This window comes from Lynx canadensis, chromosome B1 (assembly GCF_007474595.2).
Source record: "Lynx canadensis isolate LIC74 chromosome B1, mLynCan4.pri.v2, whole genome shotgun sequence".
NCBI classification, from domain to species: Eukaryota; Metazoa; Chordata; class Mammalia; order Carnivora; family Felidae; genus Lynx; species Lynx canadensis.
The window spans coordinates 186399863-186412032 of NC_044306.2; positions in this window are offsets into that span (position 1 = coordinate 186399863).

Consider the following 12170-nt stretch of genomic DNA (forward strand, 5'->3'; position numbering starts at 1 on the left):
TTAACTTTCAGTAATGGAGCAATCAAGAGTCTGAGTTTAACAAAATAAGAAACAAAGACAAAACTCTGATAATGTTTAATATACTTCAGTACTTAATGGTCTTACCTAAAGGTCCTAAAGAGGTCACCATCATCAGTTCAGATTACAACCTGATCATGAACTAAACCACAATGGTAGGCAAACTGCAGGTGTTGAGATGTGATTCAGAAGGACCCTTAGATTTTCAGTATGTTGAAGACTTACACTCAAACTTTGTAATACTAAACAAAAAAGTAGAACGTGATGATCTGGAGAAGTTTGGTAGTTTAAAAAATTTGATGTAGTTTAACGGTTCTTTTAAAAAGTCATTAGTAAATAAACGTGCCATCTTAAAACCAATAGTGTCTTCAAATCAAGGAACTATGGTAATTATATTTTACTGCCTAATGTGCTTATGGAGAGGATGACAGAGCATTTTAATATACTGTAATTATAATATATTGTCAGATGTGCTATGGAGTCTTGATTTAAAATATTTTATCCATTTTCCTCATTAGTATTATTATACTTATCAGAAAATATGGTATGCTTGTTGATCAGGAAGATCAATAAGGTCACGGATGATAGAGTAAAAGGACCATGGGACATAAAAAAAAGGAGTGATTCATTTTCCTTAAAATAGAAGAGTCAAGAAAGAAATTGGATGTCTGAAATGGCGATTTCTTTTTCATTTTGTCTTTAAAGATAGATAAATTTTTGTCACAGGAGTTAAATTAGGGGAAAATGGGGCAGCTGGGTGGCTCAGTCGGTTAAGCGTCTGACTCTTGATTTTGGCTCAGGTCATGATCTCATAGTTCGAGGGTTCGAGTCCCACCTTGGGCCCTGCAATGACAGTGCAGAGCCTGCTTGGGATTCTTTCTCCCTCTCTCTCTGCCCCTCCCCTACCCGTGCTCACTCATGCACGCTCTCCCTCAAAATAAATCAATAAACTTAAAAAAAAAAAAGAAAAGAAAAGAAAATTAAAGGAAAATAACATGAATGAAGCCAAAATATTTGGTTTATTCAGGAACCTCTGAGTAGTTCAGTGGCTAGATTTTAGGGCCTAGTTTAGGACAGTGACAGAAAAAGTACAATGGCTGAAGTGGCAGGACCATATATGAACGGGCTTGTGTTTCATTTCATCCTCTGCACACAAAGAATTCACAAAAAGGTTTAAATAGGCAAGTCTCGTGATTAAATGTATGCGTTAAAAAAAAAAAAAGCAATTGTGACAGATAGCTACAGAGAAAATGAATGGGAAGAGAACAAGGCTGGAAGCAAGCAAGGAGGCCAGTGGAGGCTGTTAGAATACTCCAGGGGAGAGATAATGAAAGCCAAGTAAGTGGCTATGCAAATGGGTGAAGGAAGCAACGCCTCTGGGTTTCATTCTATTGTATTCCCATATTCTTCACCATATTCTTAAATTCTGTGTGTGGGACCAGAGCACAGACAAAGGAAATGTATATTATTGGAGATAAAGAAGATAAAATGCGAAAAGTATATGAATCCAGGGCTTTCAACAGTGGATAGAAAATTCCCTCTTTAAATTCGTTCTTATTTCTTATGAAAGCAATATTCATAAATCGATCAGTGTGATCCACCATACTAACTGGCTAAGGGAGAAAAACCACATGATCATTCCGCCTGAGGCAGAAGCAACATTCAACATAATTTAGCACCCCTTGATAATAAAAACTCTCAGAAAATTAGAACTATAGGAGAATTTCCACAATTTCATAAAGAACATCTACAAAACTACAGCTAACACTGAACTTCATTTGAAAGACTGAATGCTTTCCCTCTAAGATCAGGAAAACGACGTTGTCCACTCTTACCATTGCTGTCAACGTAGTACTGGATGTTCTGGCCAGAGTAATAAGGGAAGAAATGGAAATTTTTTTTTAAAGGATACAATTGGAAAGGAAGAAATAAAACAACCTGCTTGTAGATGACATACGGATCTACCTTAGAAAATGACAAGAACTTTGTTAAAAAAAAACAAAACTCCTAGAACGCTAAGCAACTTTAGCAAGGTTGCAGGATATAAGATCAACATACAAAATCAATTGTATATTGGTACACATATCAGTAATTGTATACATACTAGCAATGAATATGTGGAAGGCAAAATTAAAAATACAATACCACTTATATATATTGAAAGACTCAGCATATTAAAGATGTCAATTCTCAGAGGGCCTGGGGGGCTCAGTCAGTTAAGCATCCGACTTCGGCTCAGGTCATGATCTCGAAGTTCGTGAGTTCAAGCCCCATGTTGGGCTCTGTGCTGACAGCTCAGAGCCTGGAGCTTGCTTCGGATTCTGTGTCTCCCTCTCTCTCTCTGCTCCAGCACTCACACTCTGTCTCTCTCTCTCTCTGTCTCTCTGAAAAATAAATAGACGTTAAAGAAAATTTAAAGATGTCAATTCTCTCGAAATTGATATACAGCCTTAATGCAATTCCTGTCAAAATCCCAGCAAGATTTTTTGTAGCTACAGACAAGATAATTATAAAATTTATACAGAAAAGCAAAGAAAGTAGGATAGGTAAAACCCTTCTGAAAAAGAAGAATCAAATGGAAGGAACCACTCTACCTGATTTCAAGACTTACCGTATAGCTATCGTAATTAGGGTTGTGTGGTATTCGCAGAGAGATAGACACATAGATCAGGGGAACAATTTAGAGGACCCAGAAACAGCTCTATGCACATACAGCCAACTTACTTTTTATAAAGGTCAAATGCAGTTCAACAGAGGAAGGAGAGTCTTCTCGATAAATGGTGCTGGCACAATTGGCTATGCATAGGCAAAACCCAAAACACAATGAAACCCCCAAAACCAAAAGTAAAGCCGACTTGAGCCTTGCACCTTATACAAAAATTAACTCAAATGTATCATAGATTTAAATGTAAAATATAAAAACCATGAACATTTTACAGGATAATGTAGGAAAAGTATCCAGGACCTCGGGCTTAGTGAAAAGTTCTTAGACATACCACCAAAAACACTACCCATAAAAGAAAAAAAATGGGTAACTTGGACTTTGTCAAAATTCAGACTTTGCTCTGTGAAAGACCCTGTTAAGAAGATGAAAAAAAAAGCAAGCTATAGACCGAGGAGAAATATTTGCAAAAAACCAAGGTCTCATTCCTCTAATATCCAGAGAACACTTAAAAGTCAACCAGCAATGTGATTAGAAAGTGGGCAAAAGACACGCAGACATTTGACCAAAAAGGCCATACAAGTGGCAAATAAGAATATAAGTAGAATTTTAACATCACTAGCCATTAGGAAAATGCAGTGTAATAGCATACAATGAGATAGCACTATACACCTGTCAGAACAGCTAAAATAAAAAATAATGGGGCGCCTGGGTGGCTCAGTCGGTTGAGCGTCCGACTTCGGCTCAGGTCATGATCTCGCGGTTCGTGAGTTCGAGCCCCGCGTCTGGCTCTGTGCTGACGGCTCGGAGCCTGGAGCCCGCTTCGGATTCTGTGTCTCCCCCTCACTCTGCCCCTCCTCCGCTCATGCTCTGTCTCTGTCTCTGTCTCTCTCTCTCTTTCTCTATCAAAAATAAATAAACACTAAAACAAATTTAAACTAAAAAATAGCGACAGTACAGTATTAATTTACCAGGGCTGCCATAACAAATACCACAGACTGGGTGGCTTAAATCATCTGGATTTCTCACAGTTCTGAGCCTGGAAGTCCAGAGCAAGGAGTTGGCATGATCGATTTCATCCTGAGGCCTTTCTCCATGGCTTTTCGATGGCTGTCTTCTCCCGGTGTCTTCCCATGGTCTTCCCTCTGTTAACAAATACCTAGTGGAGGATGTCAAGAAACTGCATCCCTTGTACATTGCTGGTGGGGATCTAAAATCGTACAGCGACCTCTGGAAAATAGTTTGTCGCTTTCTTAAAGAGTTAAACTAAACATACACTCGGAATGTAACAGCATTCGCACTCTGGGGCTTTTATGCTAGAGAGATGAAAACTTACACCCGCACAGAAGTCTGTACGTGATTTTTCACAGCAGCACGATTTGTAATAGCCCCAAACGGGAAACAACCAAAATGTCCCTCAATAGGTGAATAGTTGAACAAACTCGGGTACATCCATACTGTAGAGTACTCAGCAATAAAAAGAAGCAAACTATTGATGCTTGCAGCAATTGGGAGAGATTTTCAAAGGTCATGATGCTGAGTGAAGAAAAGCCAGACTCAAGAAGTCATAGACCATGTGAGTTCACTTATGCACCATTCTTAAAATGACAAGATCACGGATGTGGAAATCAGATCGGTTTTTGCCAGCGGTTAGGGAGGGGGAAAGGAAGGGATGTGTAGCACAAGGGAGATCTTTGAGGGAATAGAATCGTTTCTGCATCTATAGAATCAATAGAATAGATTCTGCATCTTGATCATGAATCTACACATTATTTTTTTTTAATTTTTTAATGTTTATTTTTTAATTTTTTTTATTTACTTTTGGGACAGAGAGAGACAGAGCATGAATGGGGGAGGGGCAGAGAGAGAGGGAGACACAGAATCGGAAACAGGCTCCAGGCTCCGAGCCATCAGCCCAGAGCCTGACGCGGGGCTCGAACTCACGGACCGCGAGATCGTGACCTGGCTGAAGTCGGGCGCTTAACCGACTGCGCCACCCAGGCGCCCCATAATGTTTATTTATTTTTGAGAGAGAGAGACAGAGAGAGAGAGAGAGAGAGAGAGAGAGCGAGCGAGCATGGGTGGGGGAGGGGCAGAGAGCTAGAGAGACAGAGAATCTAAAGCAGGCTCCAGGCTCTGAGCTGTTAGCACAGAGCCCGAAATGGGGCTCAGCTCACAAACCGGTGAGATTGTGACCTGAGCCGAAGTCGGACGCTTAACCAACTGAGCCACCCAGGCGCCCCTACGCATTATTAAACAACACAAAATTATACTCACACATTACACCATGTCAGATCTCTGGTTTTGACACTATTCTATGGTTATGTAAAACGTTACTGTTGAAGGAAACCGGGTAAAGAATACATAGGATCTCTTTGCGCAGTAGTTGCCTCTTATCCACAGGGATATGTTCTAAGACCTCTGGGCGGACGCCTGAAACTGTCAACAGTACCAAATCCTATATATACTATGATTTTTCCTTCACATACAGACCTGTGATAAAGTGTAATTTCTAAATCAGGCATCGTAAAAGATTAACAATAACTAATAACAAAATGGCATAGTTATACTGTAATAAAAGTTACGTGACTATGGTCTCTCTCAAAGTATCTTACTGTAGTGTACTCCCCCCGTCTTCTTATGATGATGTCAGATGATAAAATGTCTATGCGATGAGATGAAGTGAGGTGAACAGTGTACTCATGTGATGTAGCATTAGACCGACCCTGACTTTTGGGGGGAGGGTTTGGCATCCATGGGTGGGCTAGGCTACCACCACTATTGACTGTTTTGTTTTTGTTTTTGTTTTGTTCCGTTGTGTTGTTTGTTTTAGACAGCGCAAGCAGGGGAGGGGCAAAGGGAGAGAAAGAATCTTAAGCAGGGGGCTCCATCCCACAACCCTGGGAACACGATCTGAGCCGAAATCAAGAGTCTGAGGTTCAACCGACTGAGCCACCCAGGCACCCTTTACTGTTGACCTTCTCCTGATGTGTTAGAAGGAGGATGATCTCTGCTTCCGAATGGCATTTGACCGCAGGTAACTGAAACCATGGAAAGTGAAACTACAGATAAGGGGGGACTACTATATAATCTTTGCAATTTCCTGTGAATACATAATTATTTCAAAAAAGAGAAAGAGATTTTCAGGGGCGCTTGGGTGGCTCAGTCGGTTAAGCATCTGACTTTGGCTCAGGTCAGGATCTCACGGTTCGTGGGTTTGAGCCCCGCGTTGGGCTCTGTGCTGACAGCTCAGAGCCTGGAGCCTGCTTCAGATTCTGTGTGTGTGTGTGTGTGTGTGTGTGTGTGTGTGTGTGTCTGCCCCTCCCCCATTCGCGCGCGCACGCGTGCTCTCTCTCTCTCTCTCTCTCTCAAAAATAAATAAACATTAATAAAATAGCAATATTTTACATAAAGGCAGTATCCAAAGGGACCAGGATTCTAGTGAGGTAAGGCCAGTCATGCAATTGTAAGGACTTCATTTAAATTTTTGACATTCCGTTCCCCGATAGATTTTTTTGCATTAACTTTGATCTTTTTTAAATGTTGCATTAAAATATCTCTTACCTCGACTACTGAGTTTTTTTGCTATCCTCTTAAATTTTGCGCCCAAGACCAGTGCGTCCTTTGCCTCATCCCAGTCCCAGCTCTGTGGCTCACCATGTGTTGCCAGACCGTTTGTCAGAGGGTTTTGCCGCTAATGACTGCTAGGTAAAACCCGAGCATTATTTTGCAGTGTTTTTAAATTCGACTGCAAAAATACTGCATGCTCATAAAAAATAAGAGTGTAAAGTAAAATGTAAAAGTCTCTCATATCTTTCTCCTCTCAGTCCTGTCTCCAGAAGTAGGCATTGTTAATAAATTATGTATCCTCCCAGATAGCTTTGATATAAATGCATGCAAAGCATACATGCTATCCATGAACTTTAAGAAACAAATGGGATAGTATTCTACCACTCTTCTGAATTTGCTTTTCTTTCAATTAATGATATAACAGACACATTTCTGTATCCTCCTATTCTAGCACATTCTATCTGAGATGCACGGAAATCCGTGGCATTGCTAGGTCAGAATTTGGTTAATCAATTACTTATTGATAGACATTCAGGTTGTATCTGGCAGTATTGTTTCAAACAGTGCTACGACAACAAAAATCCCTAAATATATTTTTGCCTTTTTTTTTTAAGTTTATTTATTTACTTTCAGAGAGAGAGAGAGAGAGAGAGAGAGAGAGAGCGAGCTGGGGAGGGGCAGAGAGAAGGGGGACAGAGGATCCAAAGCAGGCTCTGTGCTGACTGCAGAGAGCTTGATGTAGGGCTCGAACTCACGAACCATGAAATCGTGACCTGAGCCAAAATCTAGAGTCAGACACTTAACCGACTGAGCCACCCACGCACTCCAATGTTTGCTTGTTTGTTCTTATTTAAGTTTTATTATTAATATTGCCAAATTGCCCTTGCAAGTATATCGTGTATTTTTTTGTCCTTCGCGGATATTTTGGGAGCATCTGTTTCCCTTCTCTGTTACCAACACTGTATGCCATCAATTTAAAAACATTTTTTTGCTAATCTGATAGGTAAGAAATGTAACATCATTGCTTTATTCTGATACTCCTTTTATTATCTTTTTATAGGTTTATTGGCCATTTACTTCTTTCCTGTGAATTTTATGTTCTTATCCTTTGCCCATCTTTCTATTGGATCATTAATTTTCTCCATATGGATTAGTATGAACTCTTTGCATATTAAAGAGGTTAGTCATTCATGTGTCATGTAGGATTCTTTATATATCTTGTTTGTTTCTTTATTTTATCTTTGGAAGGTTTTTTGTTGTTGATTTGTTTTTGTGGGCTTTTTCTTGCTGCGTGGAAATTTCAGGATTAAAAAAGTATTCAAATAATCAATTTTATCATTAATCGTTTCTTAATGTGTCACGCCTAGCATGGCCTTCCCCATCCAAACTTATTTTTTTTAACTTACTCATGTTTTCTTCTAGGGTTTTTGTTGTTGTGGCATTTCATTGAGAGTTTAAACGAATTTCCTTGTGAAAGAGATGATGTAGAGATCCAGATGACTTTTGTCAAAAGGCTTTCCACTTTTTGCAACATACTTTATTGGATAGGCCATCTTTCACCACTATTTTTGAGAGGCTAACTTTACCATGTAATAATGTTTATACATACTTCCAATCATTTCTGAATGTCCAATTATTTCTGAATTTCCGATTCTGTTTACTTAATAGAATCTTTTCCATATCAGTTGCATATCATGGAAACTGATATGTTTCCACATCAGTTCATAGCATGTTAATTACTGCAATTTAATGAAACATGTAAATATTTGATAGAGCTATTTCTTTTCTTTATTTCTTTTGATTTGCAGATTTTTTTTCTGGCTTTTCTCTTGTTTGTTTTTCTAGATGAACATCAGAATAATTGCATTATGTTTTTAAAAACTCTTGCGTTTTGACTGGCATCACACTAAATTTATAAATCCACTTCAGGATCTTACCTTTTAATATCTTTTTACTAATCTTCATATCTTTTTAATTCCTAGGCAAAAAGAACACATGTCCATCAATGTATTAAAGTCTTCTTGGGCACCTGGGTGGCTCAGCTGGTTGAGCGTATACCGTCAGCTCAGGTCATGATCTAGTGGTTTGTGAGTTTGAGCCCCACATTGGGCTCGCTACTGTCAGCGCAGAGGGATCCTCTGTCCCTCTGTCTGTGCTCCTTTACAGCTTTTATTCTCAAAAATAAATAAATAATGGGGCGCCTGGGTAGCTCGGTTGGTTAGGATTCCAACTTCACCTCAGGTCATGGTCTCACAGTTAGTGGGTTCAAGCCCCTCATCGAATTCTGTGCTGACAGCTCAGAGACTGGAGCCTGATTCAGATTCTGTCTCCCTCTCTCTCTGCACCTCCCCTGCTTGTGCTGTTCTCTCAAAAATAAATAAACTTGATAGATAGATAGATAGATAGATAGATAATTAGGGGTGCCCGAGTGGCTCAGTAGGTTAAGCATCTGACTTTGGCTCAGGTTATGATCTTACTGTTTGTGAGTTTGAGCCCCATGTCGGGCTCTTTGCTGACAGCTCAGAGGGGGAAGCTGTTTCAGATCTTGTGTCTCCCTCTCTCTCTGCCCCTTCCCCACTCAAGCTTTGTCTCTCTCTCTGTCTCTCAAAAATGAATACAAACATTTAAAAAATTAAAAATAAATAAATATTTAAAAAAATAAAGTCTTCTTGAACAAAATAATATCGAAGGGGCACCTAGGTGGCTCAGTAGGTGAAGCATCAGACTCTTGACTTCAGCTCAGGTCATGATGTCATCATTTGTGAGCTCGAGCCCCACTCAGCAGAGTGACAGCATGGAGTCAGCTTGGGATTCTCTCTCTCTCTCTCTCTCTCTCTCTCTCTCTGCCCCTCCCCTGCTCATGCTCACACTCTCTGTCTCTCTGTCTCTCTCTCAAAGTAAACAAACTTAAAAAAATATTTTTGGGGGGTCCTGGTTGGCTCAGTTGGTTGGGCACCCGACTTTAGCTCAGGTCATGATCTCACAGTTCGTGAGTTCAAGCCCCGCGTCGGGCTCTGTGCTGACAGCTGAGGGCCTGGAGCCTGCTTCGGATTCTGTGTCACCCTCTTTCTCTGCTCTTCCCATGCTTGTGCTCTGTCTCTCTCTCTCTGTCTCAAAAATGAATAAACATTTAAAAAAAATCTCAAAAAAAATATTTTTTAATATACGTACATTTTTAAAAATAATAAAAATAGTGCATTATGTTGCATCTCTTTGATTAAGAGCTTGGGGAGGGAGATACTTTCTATAATTCTATAATTACTGCTTACATTTGTTTTAACAGGAACCTAATTCATTCAATAAACAATTATGAAGCACCTACTGCATGTACCACACACCGTGTTACATAATGAAAAGATAATGAGGCAGAGACACGGTCCCTGCTCTGATGACTTATCAGGTGGTCATTTCTAATACTGTTAATTATATGAGTAATTGCAAATTAATGCAGTGGTTGCTATAACAAGGGCAGTACAATGTGCTATAGAATATAGGATCGCAGAGTTTGAAGAGAAGCTTACTTTCTGTGGGAGTTTTTGGGGAGTTCCAAGACATGACATGTCAACTAGATACTGAGGAAGAGTGAGCATTGGCCAACACCGTATTGTCCATTCGTGTATCTACTAGAGTCTTGGTGTTACTCAAAAAGACTGTTTTAGTTAAAAATAACAAAATAAATGAGTAGAACTCATTAAAATCCAGTTCCTTAAAAATTGGATCTTATATAGGAGCAGAATTTCATAAACATGAGTGAATTCTTTAGATCGTAGAGATGTGAATTTTTAACCATTCTATGTGATGCAAATACTTTCCCCACCAGCTTTAATATTTTTTCATGGTAAGAAATCCAAAAATCGAAGACAGTTAAATCGGTCATTTCCTGTCTCATTTTTCCTATTGTTTCAGTCTTTCCAAAGCTACCATTTCTGCAGAGATCTTGTAAATGGGGTCCCATTGTGGCCACCACATTTTAATAATCACATGGAATTGCTGAATAGCATCCAAAAATGATGAGAAATGAAAAGTAGTTTTCTGTTTTTTCCCAAGTAAAAATTTACATAGACCAAAAAGAGAACTTGTGCATTGTCTCCAAGAATAATACAGAGGATGTGAGCAATGATTTTCCATGTCCAATAATTTTGATTGAGAGAAAATGAGTTTACAGTGAAGTAGATACATTTTGGATGAACACAAAGCAAAATTTACCTACTAGAACAATGGAACAAAATCCCAAACAAGACGAGGACCTCCATTCTCATAGGTTTTCCCAAGAAAATGGAAATCATTTATACCAATGATTTACAAACAGGAGTTCTTATTTGGAGAATCTTGGGGAAAGTAAGGGAAAGGTGGGGGTTTAGCAGAAGGCCAAGGGCATGTGCCTATCAGTTTGTACATAAAGATCTGGAAAAACTAGTTTATCTAGTTGACAGATGGGATGTTGACAGGTGGGGTACTGACTCAGCTGACAGCTCAAAGTCTCTTCTCAGTATTGGCTGATATTAGTAGTTAAAGATCAAGTCACATTCTTAAAAAATAGTAATTTTGGTCACAGCTTTGTGATTTTGTGATCTGTATTAATTCATGTTTGGCTTTGGACAAACAGGCTCACAGTCCCCTCAAATCCAACATAGTCATGAAATTACATAAAAGCAAAGAATCACAAGCATTGAGAATATAATTTTTTTTTTAATGAAGGACCAAAAAGTATGTTTTTCTGTGGTTTAGAAATGCTATGCTGGTGGGAAAGTTAGATAAAAATAGTTTAGCACATTCCCAAACTCTCAAATTAACCAAAGTTCTTTTCGTAGGGCAGGCATATTCAGCATATAAATCAATGGCCAAAATCTGGTCTTTAGTGATTTTGAAAACAGACATAAAAATGCGTATTTTACATTTTGAAAAGTCTTTAATTGACTCGTAGAGTCATGGCAAAAGGAGATTAGAAAGTTCTTCAGCTGCATAAGATTTTCAATGAGTTCCCTAAGGATGTGGGTGGGTATCTTTGATTTTAAGATTGAGTTGATTAGTAGGAAGGAAATGTGGTGTCAGGCATTAGAACCTCATTTTTATTATCTAGCATTTATGCAATTCATTTCCTCTCTGAATTAAAAAAAAAAAAGAAAACAAAACAAAAAACTTTATAAGATGTGGTTAACGAGAGCAGTGTTGCATTTCAAGGGCTGGAGCAGCTGCCGGCCAAGCCGGGCGTCACAAGGCTACATTGTGTTGCCAGGGTCACCAGTAACTCCAGTCTATCACATTTACTCAGACTGGGAGAGAATGACTCACACTAACAAACTACCAATTCTCTGAGGTCAAGGATGGGGGAGGGAGCACACACATCTGCCTTTCCTTCCTCACCAAATTCTATGAAATCACTGTGGAGGCGCTTTTAAGAAGAAGAAATCTATAACCATGTGGGGGAAATAACAGGAAGCTTCATTAATGAGCCAGACATTTGGAATTATTTCTAAAAGGAAAAAAGCAAAAGGAGTTATATTTTTTAAAAAATGTTTAAAGAGTTTATTTATTTATTTTTGAGAGAGAGAGAGAGAGAGAGAGAGAGAGAGACAGTGCAAGTGGGGAAGGGGTGGGGGGGGAGGAGGGGAGAGAGAGAGAACCCCAAGCATGCTCTGTACCACCAGCACAGAGCCCGATGGGAGGCTCGAACCCACGAACCGCGAGATCATGACCTAAGCCAAAGTCAGACGCTTAACCACTGAGCCACCCAGGTGCCCCAAAAGGGGTTACATTTAACAGAGAAAAAAAAAAAATCCCGCAGAACATCACAGTTCAAAACACATGCAAGATAGGAACTGCAGCATTAAGAGGACTGGTTTTGGGGAGTTTTATGCTCAGACCTAATGCAATTCACTAATTCATTCTTCTCTTCACCAATTACAAGCTAAGCATCTGT